Below are 20,026 nucleotides of genomic sequence, written 5' to 3' on the forward strand. Positions count from 1 at the left end.
TATAGACCAATGGAACAGAACAGAGTCCTCAGAAATAATACCACACATCTACAGCCATCTGATCTTTGACAAACCTGAGAGAAACAAGAAATGGGGAAAGGATTCCCTATTTAATAAATGGTGCTGGGAAAATTGATTAGCCATAAGTAGAAAGCTGAAACTGGATCCTTTCCTTACTCCTTATACAAAAATTAATTCAGGATGGATTAGAGACTTAAATGTTAGACATAAAACCATAAAAGACCTAAAAGAAAACCTAGGTAATACCATTCAGGACATAGGCATGGGCAAGAACTTCATGTCTAAAACACCAAAAGCAACAGCAACAAAAGTCAAAATTGACAAATGGAATCTAATTAAACTAAAGAGCTCCTGCACAGCGAAACAAACTACCATCAGAGTGAACTGGCGACCTATAGAATGGGAGAAAATTTTTGCAATCTACTCATCTGACAAAGGGCTAATATCCAGAACCTATAAAGAACTCAATCAAATTTACAAGAGAAAAACAAACAACCCCATCAAAAAGTGGGCAAAGGATATGAACAGACACTTCTCAAAAGAAGACATACATACAGCCAACAGACACATGACAAAATGCTCATCATCACTCACCATCAGAGGAATGCAAATCAAAACCACAAGGAGGTACCATCTCACACCAGTTAGAATGGCAATCATTTAAAAATCAGGAAACAACAGGTGCTGGAGAGGATGTAGAGAAATAGGAACACTTTTACACTGTTGGTGGGATTGTAAACTAGTTCAACTATTGTGGAAAACAATGTGGCGATTCCTCAAGGATCTAGAACTAGGAATACCATTTGACCCAGCCATCCCATTACTGGGTATATACCCAAAGGATTATAAGTCATGCTGCTATAAAGACACATGCACACGTATGTTTATTGTGGCACTATTCACAATAGCAAAGACTTGGAAATCAACTCAAATGTCCATCAGTGACAGACTGGATTAAGAAAATGTGGCACATATACACCATGGAATACTATGCAGCCATAAAAAAAGGATGAGTTTGTGTCCTTTGTAGGGACATGGATGCAGCTGGAAACCATAATTCTGAGCAAGCTATTGCAAGAAGAGAAAACCAAATACTGCATGTTCTCATTCATAGGTGGGAATTGAACAATGAGATCACTTGGACACAGGAAGGGGAACATTACACACCAGGTTCTAGTGTGGGGAGGGGGGATGGGGGAGGGATTGCATTAGGAGATATACCTGATGTAAATGATGAGTTAATGGATGCAGCACACCAACATGGCACATGTATACATATGTAACAAACCTGCACATTGTGTACATGTCCCCTAGAACTTAAAGTATAATAAAAAAAAGAAAAACAAGATCTACTCTTTCAGCAAATTTCAAGTATTTGATGGAGTATTGTTAACTATAGTCAACATGTTGTACATTAGCTCTCCAGAATTAGCTCTAGTTCATTTAGTATTAATGAAAACTTTGTGCCTTTTGGTCAACATCTTTCCTTTTCTCCCTCACCCGGTTCCTGGCAACCACCATTCTTACTATCTGTTTCTGTGAGTTTGACTTTTTAGGTTCCACATATAAGTGAGATTATGCAGTACTTGTCTTTCTGTGGCTGGCTTATGTCACTGTGTATAATGTCCTCCAGATTCAGCTGTGTTTTCACAAATAGCAGAGCTTTCTTTAAGGGCTGAATAATATTCTATTATATATATATGTGTGTGTGTGCATATATGCTTTTATGTTTGTATGCATGTATATCACATTTTGTTTATCTGTTCATCCATTGATGGACATATAAGTTGAGTCCATCCATCTCTTGGCTATTGTGAGTAATGCTGCAATGAACATGGAAGTACAGGTGTCTCTTTGAGATCCTGATTTCATTTTCTTTGGATATATATTCAGAAGCAGGATTGATGGACCACATGGTAGTTCTACTTTTAAGTTTTTGAGGAGCCTTCATATTGTTTTTCTATGGTGGTTATACTAAGTTACATTCCCACCAGTGTAAATTAGTGTACAAAGTATACTACAAAATGTATACTGTACAAGGGTTCCTCTTTTTCCACATTCTTGCTGAACTTGTTACCTTTCATCTTTTCAATAGTAATCATCCTAATAAGTGTGAGGTGAAATCTCATAATGGTTTTGATGGACATTTCCCTGATGATTAGTTATATTGAACACCTTTTCATATAGCTGATGGCCATTTTTATGTCTTCTGTTAAAATATATCTATTCAGGTTCTTTGCCCATCTCCTTGACTCTTTCTCCTTTCTTTCCTCATTCAGATTCATTTATGCTCACCTCTTAAAATGTGAAGATTGATTGACATCTCAGCTTTAAACGCTACTCTTTTAGCAAAAAAAAAAAAAAAAAAAAAAAAAATTAAAGGCTAAAATAATATTATAAGTAAAGAGCTTTTTATTCTCTAAAATTACCATTTTACTTGAAATGCAATTTTTATTTTAAGTATGCCATGACTCAATACCCAATATTGATTGTCATGTCCTGATTTTTTAATGTTTATTTTTCCTTTGCTATTTTATTTTAATTGTTTTGGAAAATTAAAGCAGATATTATGGTATACGAGAAATATCTTTTATATGCATCTTTTAAAAATGATCGCATCTGATGTTATCTTATTCTAAGATGTAAGGTTCTTGCCACTAAAGCCAGGTAAAGAGTTAAAGCAATGATCCGTGTAATTGAGGGAACAGTAGCTTTAGTTTGACGACTAACCTGAGTCAAGGTTTTACCACTGGAATTACTTAGGTTTACTTTCTAAGTCCCCAGAATGTCTCTTGTATTCTGGGTGATTGATTAAAGAGTTCACAGCAGTAAGCACAACAGAGCCACTATTATCCAATTCAAGGACATAGTATGTACATGTGAGTCACCATAAAAATGAAGTGATATGTATGGGGGATGCCAAAAACTGTGTAGTAGTTACCAATTTTTGCACATATTGAAGCTATTACAGGATTGCTATTTCCCTTCCAAACACATCCATACAAAGAACATGCTTGTTTTGCTCTGCTCTCTTGCCTTTCTAGCGCCTGGCATAGACTAGGCCCTTAATAAGTACTTGTTAAATTAATGAAATAAAGAGCTTAAAATTGTGGAATCCATTTGATGATAATTAAAATGCAAAAATAATTTTCCAGCCAAACCCCAGGATACTTTATCACTCTATTTTGTTTTATTTTTATTAGAATTTGACACTTGTTATATTATCAATCTGTTTATTGTCTGTTTCCCAACCAGAATTAGGATTGTCAGGGATAATCATATGAAGACAAATACTATAAGCCCAGAGATTATTTATTTCATTTTCTACTGTATCCCAGCCAAAATATTCTGGCATGAAAACATATTTTGAACAAACGAATAGATGAAGAGTTGAAGACATCTTAACCACAGTAGGACACAAATAAGTTTGATTCATATAAGCACTCCATCTCTGGTTTGTTTACTAACCAAATATTAGTGAGTAGACACAGTTGAAAGTGATAATTAATTATTCTAATATTTATTGATGAGTTGATTGATTTACTCTTTCATCATTCAATATAGGACCTAGAAGGAGAATTTAGGACAGGGTTCCTCATTTAGGGCATGGTTCCTCATTTCCTAGAAAGCTTCTGTTAAATATTCAAGTTTAAAAAAGAATTCTTTAGGAGTTAGGACCCCTGAACAAACTGATATAGTTCAGCTACAAAATAAATTAATCAGGTGGCTTAATGGTTTAATGTTTTTCCTCTGGAGCAAAAGAATATTTTGACTACATTTTTATTTGAACCAACTAGGTACTACAGGGAATATGCTAAGAATAAATGATATTTTATTTCACTTCTATTTATGCAACCACATGTAAAGCCAAAACTGATCAATTATGGTTTAAATAGTTCAAAAATTGTTTTTCATTTTTGTTATCCTGTTCCTGAGTATTCATATACACAATTACCCAGTTTTTTAAGGAAACTGAGACATCATGTAAGCTAGAATAAATCTGTTCTGAGTTAAACCTCATGTATTTTAAAATTAATTATATTCATGCAAACACTTATAAAACCAATATTTTAACAAATGCAGTGCCATTTAAGTGGAAGTATGTAAAGAACTGAAAGTAGAGTTTTCTAAAAATTATTTTAAAAAGTGATTTAATAAAATGAACCAAAGAACATAGAAACAACCACCTGTAAAGCAGACACTGTGAAAGAAGCTTGGGAATAAGAAAAAATTACATTAATTATAATATTTTAGTACATGGGCAAAAACAAAATGACAGTGTCATTTTAGAATTACATATCACAGTGGAAAATGGTGTTGAAAAGGACTTTTCCTTTTACCAAAATTCATAGGTAGTATCCAAAGTTGAGGACAAAATATCAAGTACCTCACATTCCAGAGAGAAACGAACTCAATTGGAACCCCACTGGTTCTTCTACACCCCAGCATCACTTTAGCCCTCACCCCCTCGGACCTCCCCTGTGTGATAGGAAACGAAGGAGTAGAGAAGGAATGGGATAAACAATCAGTCATTACTGTCATGGGACTTGACTTGGACATAAAAATGTACGGTTTTTGCTTTTTCATTCCTTCTCCAGGAAGAATGGGTGTCTTCTGGCTACAAGAGAATTACGCATGGAGTTTAGGCATGAAACTGCAACTGCCTTTCCATTCTGTATTTGCTAAGTGTGACGTTGCTGAGCAGCTCTTCATACCTATTGGAGAAGAGAGGAGAAAGAGTCAGATATGGCAGAGTGGAAAGAAGATACCAGTGATGCAGTCTGAATCTTCATATTTAATGTGCAATAACGTGCGGATTTACTCTGGTTTACGTGATTAACACTGAAGATAGCTAAACCTAAATCAGTGGATTTTTAGGGAGGGACATCACAGCAGCAAAAACTTTTATAACAAATAAAAACATAAGAAAAGAGAAATGAAATCAGTGCACTTACATCTGCATTCACCGTCATGTCCATTTAATGTGGTAATTCCGACAAAGCAGCTAATACATCAAACTTGACTGGTGGAAGGGAGTGACTGTTTTATAACTGTTTCATGGCTTATAAAAGAGCATAGTAATTGCTAAGTAATTCTAAAATCTTACAGTGTATGGAGAAACAATTGCATGATAATTTTGCTTGTATTGAAAGTAACACATTTTATTGCCTCCAATTTCTTACTAGGCTAGCTTGGCTTCTTTAGATGGCAGTCTCAAATAGTTTTCCAAGAAAACAGTAGGAATATACTACAAAGTTTCTTAAGTCCTAGCAATTAGAAGTATTATGACATCCCTTCTGCTTAATTCTACTGGACAACTGCCAGCCCAGATTCAAAGAGAGGAGGAAATAGACTCCATTTCTTATGGGAATGACAAAATCACATTGCATAGTGGGTACATACTGGATTGGGAGAAATCTGTGGCCATATTTTGAAATCTACCACAGGTAACAAAAAAATTAGCTGAGAACAACTAACATGGACATACTTTTCATCAACACTGAAAGAGACACAAAGTAGAGCACGGGTATTGATTTCCAGTTACTTCTCACTAAAAGGCTGCTAAAATTGCTTGACCAACTATGATAAAGAAAATATCTTTGTAATAATGGATTGTGTATTTCTCTTTTGGCATTGTCCAGGTTCTGTTCATTCTCTTATGCCCTTAAAAAAGTGCCATATTCCATTATAAGCTTTATACTTTATCCTTAGGATAACAAAAATAAATAGTCATAATTACTCCCTTTTAAAAGATAAGGAACCAACGATTTTAAAGGCTAAGTAACTTACTAAGCCACATAGCTGGTGAGTGGTGGAGCTGGAATCCAAATCCAGACAATCTGCCCCACGTCCATGCTTTTAACCACCATGGTTACTGCCTATTTGATTAATTCGGGGTTCTATTTTCACTCTTTTGTAGATTAGAATATAGCTTGCTTATATCAGGGATTTTATTTTTGGCCTCTGCTAATGCACTTGTTCAAAATTCATACTTAAAATAACATCTTAATCAGGGTGAAGTAGTCAATGTTTGGCGTAATTAATCTGCTTCAGTCATTAGTGGGATTGGTCTAATCTGTGTTGTATAGACTGGATAGTGAGTTAACCACACCAATATGTCTGAAACAGTCATCCACCAGAGCCATCAACTCAGGCAGTGGCAGATGGAAAACAAAAAACAAAAAACATAGATTTCATAATGGAAGAAGACACAGGTTGGGACCAGACTGCAGGGTTTCAAATTCTAGCTCTGCCACTTACTAGCTGGGAGACTTCGGGCATGACCCTTAATCACTGGGGATAATAATAGATTCTTCTTGATAGTATGATTATGAAGATTAAATTTAATGAGTTCATATTTGTAGAAATGCTTGGAACTCTATTTTTGTGCCTTTTAAACAATTTTTAAAAATTGTATTTACTTCAGACCACCTAGCCAGGACAAATGATGTGTCTGGGCACTCAGTACATCTGAAGGGTCTGGAGTGGTCAGATGTTAATCTAAACACAGGGGTTTTTTTTGTTTTTTTGTTTTTTTTTTAAGTTTTTAAACTTTTTATTTGCATATTAAAAAAATGTGCATTCCAATAATTAAAATCATTTGAACAACAACAACAACAACAAAAAATGGCACTCTGATTAAACTGCATTACAGCCTTCAGGACACCTTGGGCCAGCTTGGTTTTACTCTAGATTTCACTGTCGTCCCACCCCACTTCTTCCAACCCACTTCTTCCTTCACCAACATGCAAGTTCTTTCCTTCTCTGCCAGCCAGATAGACAGATGAGAGAGGCGGGCGCTTTGATGTGAAAGGGGCAGCACAGTCATTTAAACTTGATCCAACCTCTTTGCATCTTACAAAGTTAAACAGCTAAAAGAAGTAAAATAAGAAGGCAACGCTTGTGGAATGTACAGTGCATATTGGCGGCGCACGCCTCATTACAATTCGCCTGCTTGCTTCTCCTGTTGGCAATCGTTGCTTTGGAAGGCAGTGGATTGTTCTCTTGTGTCTCTGTCTTCTTCAGTTTCGACTTACCGAAATTCTCGATCTCAGCTATACTGGGTTTGTCAGACGTGGTTGCGGAGGAAAAGCGGAGCGAGGCGCGCGAGAACGAGCGAAGTCTGGTCTGCGCAGTGGCCACCACCAAGTTGTCCCAAACATAGGTTTTATTTGTCCCACTATCCAATTTGTTCAACCTACTGAAAATACTGATCTTCCATTTGAGAATTGTCTTTGGTTCAGCTGAACTAGAAATGGGACTGGGGGATGACTGTGTCCTGCATTTTACCTCCCAAAGAGTGGGAAAGGTATTTTTTGTCCTCATCCATACCCAGTATTAACCACAGGTGGGTTTCAGAAATTAAAAGGGAAAACTTTCCTCGCTTAGCCCCAGCCTGGGCCCTGAGTGACCTGGGTGACAGTAGCCCCTTGACCTATCACATCTCATCAGCATCTCATGCTTACAAAGTTCTACCCATGGATGACAGATAATCAACCCAGTAGTCATGGTAGCCCAATCAGTCTCCCTTTTCTGCACCTCTGGACCTTTGCACAATGAGCACTAGGCTGAGGTAGTTCAAATGATCTGAACTTCAAAATTAGAAAACGTGGGGCCAGGCATGGTGGCTCACGCCTGTAATCCCAGCACTGGGAGGCCGAGGCAGGCAGATTACTTGATGTCAGGAGTTCAAGACCAGCCTGGCCAACATGGTGAAACCCCGTCTCTACTAAAAATTCAAAAAATTAGCCAGGCGTGGTGGCATGCACCACGTAATCCCAGCTACTGGGGAGGCTGAGGCAGGAGAATCGCTGGAACCTGGGAGGCAGAGGTTGCAGTGAGCCAGGATCGTGCCACTGCACTCCAGTCTTGGTGACAGAGTGAGATTCCATCTCAAAAAAAAAAAAAAAAAAAAAAAAAGAAAAAGAAAAAAGAAAAAGAAAACGTGGTTCTCTGGCATTTACTGGCTCTTAAAATTGGAAGTTATTTAATCTTACTAAATATCTCTTTCCTCAACTGTGCAACAGGGATGATAATAAAACAGTACCTAATCTCAGTACCTAGTGTATCGTTAGCTCTCATTAAATGGTAGCTATTCTCATTTATTGGATATAGTGCATGCTTCAATTATTTCTCTAAAGCTCAAAGGGCCTAGTTCTCATGGGATATATGCCTATTACTTGGCAAATGTATCCATGTATAAACCATATAATATTGTGCTTTGGAAAAGTACATGAGAAAAGTAAAATTTATACCCAATTGAACTGTAGGAAAATATAATGTTTCAGATAGAAAAAATTTATATCATTTATAATTAGAAGGGCTACTGATTACAAATTTTGTATTTCAAAGCTCGTATATTAACCATAAAATATACATCATAGTGTAAGTTAAATGTACCATTCTAAAGCCTCTATTTTAATTCATAAAGTTCATATTTTTATTGCTGCCTTTTGATTTATTACAAAAGTGATTGCTTTATTTACCCAGTATTGATCTAATATAAACTTGCTAAGCTTCATTCTCTTATCAATTAAAAAGTTCTGACTCATGGAATGTTAAGATAATCCATTAAAAAATAAAAATATACTGCATGAATGGACAAAAATGTATTATATACACAATGGAATACTATTCAGTCATAAAAAAATAAAATGCTCTAATTTACAGCAACATGGATGAGCCAGTAGAATATTATGTTATGTGACATAAACTAGACACAGAAAGACAAATACCATAGGATCTCACTCATGTGTAATCTACAAAAGTTGATCTCATAAAAGTAGTGAATAAAACAATGGTTACCAGAGACTGGGAAGGGAAGGAAAGAAGAATAAAGAGGAGAGATTGGTTAATGTGTAATACAAAGTTACAATTGGAAAGGAAGAATAAATTCTAGGGTTTTGTTGCATAGTAGGGTGACCATAGTAACAATAACGCCTTGTGTGTTTGAAAATAGCTAGAAGAGAAGATTTTGAATGTTGCCACCACAAATAAATGATAAATATTTGTGGTGATGGATATACTAATTGTCCTGATTTGATGATCACACAACATATATGTCTATCAAAACATTACAGTGTACCTCGTAAATATGTACAATTATTGAGTCAATTAAAAATAAAAATAATTTAAAAATAAAAAAGCCTGAGATTTGAGCTGCTTACAAATAAATATTATAACACTACATTGTCATTATCACATTTTGACTCTAATACAAAACTATCAGTTCCACAGCATTTAAGAGCATTTGTTTAATGTCAATAGCAGAATTCACAAAACTGACAATTTATCTCACTCTCTTGCTCTCTTTACGTTAAATAGATCAAAATCATGACCAATGGTCTGAGAAAATGTGTTGTTTATATTTAATAGAGTTCATGCAACTAGAATTTATTCTTAGAAAAATATATTTCAGAAAATTTGAAATGTCAACTCTAGAACTTGAGATAAAAATTCATACTAACTTTGAATTTGGTTCAAAGATAAAAATATGACCCTGCTAGAATTATTCATTAATTGCTTGGAGAGATTTCAAATATTTGACAGTAGGACTAGACAATCCATCATGTTAGAACTGGCATGTGTCTTTGCATTTTAGCTAAAATATTCATGGTTTTAGAAAGATTTAGTATTGTCTTAGTTAATATTATCTTCAGAATACATAATTAGCATTGAGTTTAGATATTTATTACAAACGGGATAAGAGTTCAATATCACTCCTTGGTCAAATAATACAAACATTAATGTATCCCTGTCATCACACTGCCAGCTGCTATTGTTAGAGCATCCCCTCCAAAACTTAATGTGGGAAACTTAATTCCCAGTGTGGCAAATTTGGGAAGTGGAACCCTTACAAAGTGAGGTCTAGTGGGAGGTATTTGGATTAGGGGGCTCTGCTTTCCTGGGCTGCTTGGTATCATTCTCATAGTAGTGACTTCTCCCTCTCACAAGATTGGATTAGTTTTCGTGGGAATCTATTAGTTCCCGGGAGAGTGGGCTGTAATAAAGCAAGGACACTCCTTGTGTTTTGTCTCTTTGCACTTGTCTGCTTCCCATTTGACCTTCTGGGATGGCAGCACAAAGACCCTCACCAGAAGCCAAGCAGATGCCGGTGCCATGCTTTTGGACTTTCCAGGTACCAGAATCACAAGCTGAACAAACCTCTTTTCTTCATGAATCACTCAGCATCAGGTATTTTGTTATACCAACACAAAACAGACGAGACAAAGACACCACCTAAATACAGAAAACAGTATATAAAGGAAATCAAGTCTTACAATGTTCAAGTTAGCTTATAACATCTGGCTTTGGTTTATTCATGAAATAAATATTTAAAGAGAACCTGCTTTGTGAAACTTGGAGGAACACTTGATCTTCTCCATTTCTGTTTACTTCTTGAGTTTTGTGGATAGAATACTACTGTTAACAGCTGTTCAGAGAAAACAAGAGTCAAAATGTTAGAGAATCTTAGATTTTAAAAAGCAATTGAGATTTGTTTATGGCAAAAGTTCTTGTTCTTTTAAAAAATTCTTTAAGAAGGGGATTCAGGGTGTTATAAAATTTCCCAAATATAAATGGCCATGGGCCCCTTACCTCCTATCCTAGTAATATTTATTAATATATTAATCAACATTATAGTGTTGTGAAATCTGTTCCTGAGAAGTCGTCTTTTCTAATCTACTCTTCTTGTGGAGTGGGTGACTGCAGACTATTAAATGTAAGTTTTTCTCAAGGACAATATTAGATTTATTTTGGAATTAAACATAGATTTCTTCCACTTCAAACGGATTTTTTCTACTAAATGTTATTTTTTCCATCCAAGTGGAGTCTTTTTCTAGGATCCTGCCATCTAGAGGATCATGAAATGAATAACTTGATATTATCTAATTAGGTTTAATTTGCTTTTACTGCTTAAAATATGTTATATTTTTCTAAGCTCTCAAAGAGTTAGATAAACTCTAATAAAAACTCAATGATCTCCTTATGTAGAAATTCTTTGTAAAATGTCATGAATAATTAGTACTAACTATAATCTAATATATTCATAAGCATATATATGCATACATATATATTCACTTCAGATGGTCAGGAAGTCTTCTGTATTTGTAGATTTGTAGTTTATGGTTTCAAAAATTTATATCATGGTCTGCTCACCGTTATTCTTTTTCTTGTTGTTTTTGTTTTTATTGATATTATGCTCCTCTCTTACCAAAATGTGATAAATATTGAAGTGTTTATTATTTATTCGTACTATCAATCATGTAACTAAAACTTAATGTTAAGTATATGTAGTTGAGAGGGAGAAATATTTGCATAGTGGGAACAGAACAGTATTTAAAATTACCTTATTAGAAAGCCTCCTAAATTATCTTCTATGTGAACAAAAGTACAGAAAATTAAATAGGAAATATCACTTTCATTAGAATTCCTCTCCTTTGTACATAAGTTGAAGTTTTGTTTCAATATAAAATTACTACGACAAATTCTTTGTCATGAAATATAGGTTCATCTTCTACATTTTTTACCTAACATATTAAAACTTTTTATTTAAGTAAGTGTGAATTCTGAAGTTACCTTGATATTAGTTAGCTTTATTTAATGAGTGGTGGTAAGAAATGAGTTCTTATTAAAATGGAAGAATCTTTGATTCATAAGTAATAAAAGAATGCCTGGAAATTGACAGTTTGAAACAGGCAAGCATCTAATGATCCAGTCGAGATTATTTTAATTGGCTGGACCTTTGTCACTCTAGTCCATCCCAATAAAAAGTTGGTAAGTTACAACAATATGAAACTCTATACAATATCCACATCATCACAGGAGGATCGAGGTTTTGTGGAATCAGAAGCTTATACAATTTGGAGGAGTAATTTTTAATAAAATATTACAAATACAATAATTCAAAATTTCTAGACATTTCTTAGCAGTTGCCTATTCCAGTGAGAGCTCTTGCAGCTTTAAGTTTCAACAGGTTTATGATAAATAAGCCTTTCTATATTATTCAGATATCAAGAATATCTGCTGGAAAAGCATCACAATTGAGGACAAGAGAACTTTACCATTTCTGAAATTAATCGTTCTGGATTTTGATTTCATTACAACATAGGCAAGTGTGCATTACATAAAATTATCTCTAAGGTTTCTTTTGATTGAATAATTTCTATTTTTAAGTGGAAAATTTATTACTTTCAGAGCAAGGCATTCTCCTTGCTAATGTGGAAAAGTGAGTGAATCTTGTTAATTTATTTTGGTACCCTAATTTACATGATTATTTCCTGCCCTCTAAGTTATATTTGCTTTCATAGAGCAAAATATATGTTGGCTGTTCTCAGAGGCCTCAACTGGTTAAAATATCTTGTTCTTGTTTTACAGAATTATTCAATGTATTTTCTAAGTCAGGGTCCTGAGTACTAGCTCCAGATCGTTTGTTTTCACAGAGCAAAATATATGTTGACTGTTCTCAGAGGTCTCAACTTGGTTAAAATATCTTGTTCTTGTTTTACAGTAATAGTCATTATATTTTCTAAGTCAGGGTCCTGAGTACTAGCTCCAGATCATTAGGGAGACGTGGGGATCTTACAGCAGAGAAGAGATAAAAGGAAGAATAGGAATCCGTTCCCAGCATCTGCCTTCTCTTCTTCAGCAAATCTTAGAATTGAAAGCTTGACCTACTGACTGAGACATTAATATCATATATTTGAAAGTTGAAATGATAAGTTCTTATCATTTAGCTTCCACTTATAAGTAAGAACATGCAGTATTTGGTTTTCTATTCCTGTGTTAGTTTGCTAAGGAGAATGGCCTCCAGCTCCAGCCATACTCTTGCAAAAGACATGATCTTGTTCTTTTTTATGGCTACGTAGTATTTCGTGGTGTATATGTACCACAATTTCTTTATCCAATCTGTCATCGGTGGACATTTAAGTTGATTCTATGTCTTTGCTATTGTGAATAGTTGTGCAGTAAACATTCATGTACATGTATCTTTATGGTAGAATGATTTATATTCCTTTGGGTATATACCCAGTAATGAGATTGATGAGTCAAATGGTAGTTCTGCTTTTAGCTCTTTGAGAAATCACCATACTGCTTTCCACAATGCAGATGCTAGGGTCTACTTGAGGAGGGAGATGGAGGAGGGAGAGGAGCAGAAAAGATGACTATTGGGCACTGGGCTTAATACCTGGGTGATGAAATAATATGTACAACACACCGCCATGACACATATCTACCTATGTAACAAACCTTCACACGTACCCTCAAGCCTAAAATAAAAGTTAAGTAAAAAAGAAAGCTGAAATGATGATTAAGTTAGGTGGGTAAGCAGAGTTTTGATTTTTTAAGCACCAGATAAGTAAATATAGAATTGATGTGAATATCACTGACATGTGAACATCTTTTCAGGACTATTTTCCCAAAATCAATATAAAGATAGAGTCTCTTTGCTTTCATTTTCTATTTATATATGAAAATATATAGAGAAAAATTATTCAGAGATGGACCAAAATTTTATCTTTGTGTGGTGCTTCTTTGTAATCATTTTAAACAACTAAAAAACTGTAAGACAGACTTTTTATTTTTGAAATGGGATTGAAAAATTCCATTTTGTGAACAAAAGAGTTAATTTATAGGATTAGCAATAGCCAAACCCTATCTTTTATATACACAAGTATATAAAGCAAAGTAGTCTTAAAGAAAAATCAAGCATTGTACTGAAGTAGCCTTCCAATTTTACTACAATACATTTTTTTGTGGGATAGATTGGGCTATTTCACATAGATTAAATTTGACAGGATACCAGACTATTGCTATATTTTTACTTTTAATTCAGTACCCTTTTTGATAAATGTGAGGCAGAAAATACATATTTTTGGGTTTTTTTCTGATGGGGAAAGTCAATTGAATAATACTTCAAAACTCTGCCATGACTGTGTATCTGGCTTACATTATTTTATAGATAGCTGGAGGGTATTTTAGCCTTGACGTTTCACTTGTCCTGAAAATAGTGATGATACATGGACCAGCACTACATAGAGATCCCATTTTTCTTTCCAAAAGTGCAGTGTGATTAGCCTTTTTATCCTCCCAAGACTGCTACCTAGGGAGGCTCTCATGTCAAAGCCAATGCAGCTTTGATGAAGCAGCATCTCAAGATACTGTGGTTTAAATTCAGGGCAGCAGTTGGGAATGGATTGTTTACTGGTCTTATTGTTCACTCAGATTTGTCCCTGTCTCATACAGAGATTGCAAAGGATTTTTTTTTTTTTTTTTTTTTTTTTTAGATGGAGTTTTGCTTTTTGTTGCCCAGGCTGGAGTACAGTGGCACGATATTGGCTCACTGCAACCTCCCCCTCCCAGGTTCAAGTGATTCTCCTGTCTTGGCCTCCCGAGTAGCTGGGATTACAGGTGCCTGCCACCACGCCTGGCTAATTTTTGTATTTTTGGTAGAGACGGAGTTTTACCATGTTGGCCAGGCTGGTCTCGAACTCCTGACCTCAAGTGACCCACCCACCTCGGGCTCCCAAAGTGCTGGGATTACGGGTGTGAGCCACGGCGCCTGGCCGAGAAGGATCTTTTAACTGAACTCTGCATACTGTTTATGGCCTTTGGAGACAGAAGAAATCCAAAGACAATACATTCAGGGCAAGGGGAATGAAGGGAGCTGGGAGAGACTCAACAGTTCGTTTCTACCCTGGCATTATGGAAGTTCCCGGGCACATATGCCAGTCTGTCAAGCTGAAAATATAGTTATTCCTGCAAACACTGAGAAAAATTTCAAAATAAAACTCTCAGATATGCAAAACTTTAAAAGGACAGAGTCAACCAAATAGGTCTAAGAATAAGCAAAATTAATGTCAGTTAAGACCATTTCCCTCTGAATAATGGTGAGAGCACTTGGTGGAGAAGTCTAGGTATAACTGACTCTTAGCATTTGTATCCAAATATCACTATTGATTTATAACTTCCCCTGGTTTATCTGAGTCCTACAATCTACCTATGTTAGTAATCCCTGCCTAAGGTGGCACAGCTCACTCTGGCCCATGGCAGCATGGCACATTCACCTTTGAGGCCCAATCTGTTCTGAAGATAACAGAAGGGACCCCACTACACTTTAACAGATTACTCAAAGGGATTCTATCCCTGTGAGCTTCTTCACACTGAAAAATGGGATAATGGCAATTCATCTAACAGGAATACAATTCTTTGGACCTGCAGGCACCAAAATAACAACAAAAATCAATGAGAAGGAAGCTAAGAATCCCACTGGACCCAATAGGTAAAACAGAAAAAGTCTCATTATGTTCATGAGATATTAATTTGTCTCTGTTTTTATCATTTGCATCATATCTGGAGAAAGGTAAATAATCCACACATTATTTTAATTTTAATGTTTTTTTAGACAGGGCTGTGCTCTGTCACTCATGCTGGAGTGCAGTTGCATGATCATGGGTCACTGCAGCCTCAACTTCCTGGTCTCAGGCAATCCCCCTGCCGCAGCCTCTCAAGTAGCTGAGGCCACAGGTACATGTGCCACCACACCCAGCTAATATTTTTCTTTCTTTCTTTCTTTCTTTTTTATTGTAGAGATAGGGTCTCACTATGTTGCCAAGGCTGATCTTGAACTTCTAGGCTCAAGCAGTCCTCCTGCTTTGCTCGCCCCAAGTACTGAGATTGCAGGCATGAGACATCATGCCCAGCCTCTTAATTTTTAATTTTTTAAAATATGATCAAACGGGAGCTGAGATCTGCTTTTATGAAATGGAAGACTGGTGGTCAAAGAAGCAGTCATTGTACTAAGAAATGGCTTGAAAGGATTTCGCTTTTCTGTCATCTCCATTAACCCTCCCCACCCACCATTAAGCAAAACAAATCAAAAACAAAAGCAAACAAACGAAAATCAACCCTCAGTAAATTTTCCATTTACATTAAATTTTGCCATGCAATGTTTTAAAACACGTTTTAGTCTCTCATATAACTCCTTGATTCACACACACACACACACACACACACACACACACACCCCTCTCCTACCAAGAAAAATGGAGGCAGCAGGACAGGAAGAAGAGACAGGACTTCACTTACCTTGGTGGTTACTGCATCCAGTCTTCCTGGCTCCTTCTTCCTCCTTTTCATTGGGGGCATTTGTAAATTAAGGCATGCAGAAGACATCTGCTATGATTACCCTAGGATTCCTTGTATTATCACAAAATTCACTTCCAGGTTTCCAAGGGATGATCCAGTTTGCATATTAGCCATGCTTATACAAATAAATAGAATACTTTGTGAAACAATTTGAAATATTTGCTCAGAATGAACAATATCCTTTACTCAGTAGGTGACGTGTATTGGTTGAAGTTACATAACGGATATTTTAATAAGAGAATGCTTTTTCCCACCTCACCCTTCATCGCACATAGTTTCTTTCTGCTGCTAACCCCACTCAGCAGTGGCTAGTTGTAAACTGAAGGCTAAGATGTCTGCAAGAAGCTGAGATTCATAACATTGTGGAGTGTAGGCTGTAGGGTGAATGGCAAGATAGAGGTAACAAAGTATAGAGAAGCAGGGAGAGTTTCTCTGACTGGCTAGGACATGTCATATATTTAATGGAGAAAGCAGTCCACATAAAAAACACGTCTACATATAAGGTGTGATTTAAATGCCTAAGTTTAAATGAAGATGGTCTGTGCCTCATATTGATTTTTATGTTATTCTTTATCTCATTAATTGAAATATTATTATCTGGATATATAATTCTCTTATTAACAGCGTCTGTGAGAAAAACTGTAGCATAAATTGTTCATGTGGTGTGCATATATGAAGGAATTTTTAAATTTTCACTGGGTTTTTTCATATTTCAGAAAAAAAGTAGCAAATCGCTCCTTCAAAGAAGAAAATGTGACATTATCAAGGATGTTGTTCCCATGGCATCATTGACTTTATCCAATCGCAGCAGCTTATATTTCCATAGAAACTGGATCTGACAATGACTACTAAAAGTGCAGTCCCCCGTAGCAGTATCAGTTGAATTAAAAAGGAAGCGTAAATTGTCTTATCAAAATCTTTTTCCACACAGTCCACATTCTCACGTTGTCCTCTGCTATTTTATTAAATATAATTGACTTGCTGCCCAAAGGAGTGACTTTGTAAGAAGGCTTGAGAGATATAATAGTAATACCAATGATTTAGGTGTAAATTAAAAAAAAATTATAGTGCTTATTTCATTTGTTAGAGATAAATGTATATAAATCTTCCAGCAGAGAAGTTTCCAAATCACTTATTTTTTCCTTTGTTCTTTACTTCTTTTTCTTCATTTATTTTTTCTCCCTTCATTTGTTCTATCCTTCATTCTTTTTTTCTTTCCTTTCTTTCTTCTTTCCTTCCTTTCTCCCTGTCTCTCTCTTCCTCCCTCTTCCTAGCTTTTTTTCTTTCTATACATCCATCTTTCCTCTCTTTCTTAGACATCTGTTTTCCTTTCCATATTTTAAAAGCATCCAGGATTAAGTCCTGTACTAACTAAGGAACCAACAATTTCTTTTTTTTTTTTTTTTTTTTTGTTTTGTTCTTCTTCTTCTTATTATTATTATTATACTTTAAGTTCTAGGGTACATGTGCATAACGTGCAGGTTTGTTACATATGTATACTTGTGCCATGTTGCTGTGCTGCACCCATCAACTCGTCAGCACCCAACAACTCGTCATTTACATCAGGTATAACTCCCAATGCAATCTCTTCCCCCTCCCCCCTCCCCATAATAGGCCCCAGTGTGTGATGTCCCCCTTCCCGAGTCCAAGTGATCTCCTTGTTCAGTTCCCACCTATGAGTGAGAACATGCGGTGTTTGGTTTTCTGTTCTTGTGATAGTTTGCTAAGAATGATGGTTTCCAGCTGCATCCATGTCCCTACAAAGGACACAAACTCATCCTTTTTGATGGCTGCATAGTATTCCATGGTGTATATGTGCCACATTTTCTTTTTTTTTTTTTTTTTTTAACCAAAACCTATTTTTTATTCAACTTGGAATTAAACAGTTTGTCATATTTTCCTCACACTGTGAAAATCCAGTTATTAAATTATCCAGTAGATATTACGTGCCATCTTCACGGGAATTTTTAAACATATAAAACATTGCAAAGGCGATATCAGGGTTAAAATACATTGAATCACTGGGCTAATATAATAATTTGAAAATGATGACATGCATTCTTTTTTTTTGTTTTTTTTGTTTTTTTTTTTTTTTAACAGCAAAATGCAACCCTTTCTTTATTTTTTTTTTTAATTTATTTATTATTATTATACTTTAAGTTGTAGGGTACATGTGCATAACGTGCAGATTGTTACATATGTATACTTGTGCCATGTTGCTGTACTGCACCCATCAACTCGTCAGAGAACCAACAATTTCTTGATCTTCTCTCTCATTTTTTAATTTGGTCTAGTTTATACCTATCTAGTAATGAGTAATCTGTGGCTACAAGAAAAATAACGAGTTCAAATCCCTTCTAACGTAACCGAGAGAGCCCTGTGCGCACACCTGTAAAGACACAGCCATCTGCCATATTCCCCAACTTTGTACCATTCAACAGAAAAACTCCCAGGAAGAACAGCAGCTCAGAATTTTTCTAGTAAGCTCTTTGATAGGAAAGCCAAGATGCCCTTTTCCTCTTTTCATAATGGGCTGTTGTTTCTGCCTTTCCTTTAAGGGTGTCAGGCAGGGAGATAAAACTCAGGAGGGAAGACTGGATGCAGGCTTCTGACTAATAACTTGAGTCAGAAATAGGAAAAAAATAGTTCCTTATTTTCTTTCCATCTGTCTGGCCTCATTTATTTATTATCCGTTCATATAATAGATATTAACTGAGTCCCCACTGTTTCCTCACATCTCCACATAATGCCACTTACCTGTTGCTTTGCATTCTTGATTAATGTCATGCCTCACTTGGATTTCTCTGATAGCTCTTACTTCCTGTCTTTTTCTCATCATCAACCCTTTTCTTCAACCCACCCTACAAATCTGCAGCCAGGTCAAGCTTGCTATGGGGCTGTTTGGATGCTATTATTTCCATTCTTATGAACTTCCAGAATTTTCCCAGTTTTATAGAATAAAATTCAAACCTTTTAGCCTTCAATTCAGGGTCTTATAATCTGGATCCAACAATTCTACTTTTTTAATACCTTATACATAAGCAAGACTGAGCTATGTGCTTGTTCTCCTTGTCCTCTTTTTCTCTTCCTGTCCGCATGCTGTGCTCTCTTCCGTAAGTGCTGATTGACTCACTGATCCTTTTGGCCTTCTTCCTTTACTCAACTGTCAAGCCTCCCTTCATCTTCCCTTTTCTGCTCTCCAGCGGGAATTCACTTCTAGCTCTTCTACAACCCATGGAACTTTATCTCTCCTGTAACATTTTGCATTTTTGAGTTTATAGTTATGAGTATTTGCATACATCACATATTTGCCATTGTAGAATGTATGCTCCTTGAGAGCAGAGCGCACCATTGAATACGCTTTATAGTTCAACAGCATGCTTCGTAGTCTTCAACTGAGTAAATGGATATGTGTTCTGCGATGCCACTCTCTATTAGTTTTAAAAAGACATGTTTAATAATAAGCCTATTGCTAATTTCAGCTATAATGGGGGTGATATTATGGTCCAGTAAGAGCCTTTTGTATCAAGACTTTAAAAACTTTTCTTGCTGTGTAGACAGTGGCAGTTCCATCAGTCCCAGCAAGATCAGAACCTCTGGAGAATCATAACCTTCCTTTGGTACACAAACTATTGTCCATTAACATCTTACTGACTGTAATGATGCTTACCAATCAGATTAAGAAATGTACTCCTAACCCAAGACAAGGATACCTTTTACTCCTTATTTCTAACAGTCTTCTTTGAATGTGTTTTTAAAAATTCACAAGTTTCCAAAATAAAAATGTATAAAAAAGTATATAATGCAAAGTCTCCTTGCCACCCTATTCGTCATGTGCCCAGTTGCCAGTACACTGATA

General features: G+C 35.8%; 1 long non-coding RNA gene across 1 annotated transcript; it reads right to left on the reverse strand.

Moving 5' to 3' along the window:
• Positions 1-3,308: 3,308 nt before the first annotated feature.
• On the reverse strand, positions 3,309-16,389 carry LOC123574024 (uncharacterized). Its single transcript, XR_006698838.2, has 3 exons — positions 16,108-16,389; positions 10,367-10,453; positions 3,309-4,736 (listed from the first exon to the last, which is right to left on the reverse strand). It is a non-coding gene; the product is annotated as an uncharacterized lncRNA (long non-coding RNA).
• Positions 16,390-20,026: the final 3,637 nt, after the last annotated feature.

Source organism: Macaca fascicularis, chromosome 6 (assembly GCF_037993035.2).
Source record: "Macaca fascicularis isolate 582-1 chromosome 6, T2T-MFA8v1.1".
Classification (NCBI taxonomy): Eukaryota; Metazoa; Chordata; class Mammalia; order Primates; family Cercopithecidae; genus Macaca; species Macaca fascicularis.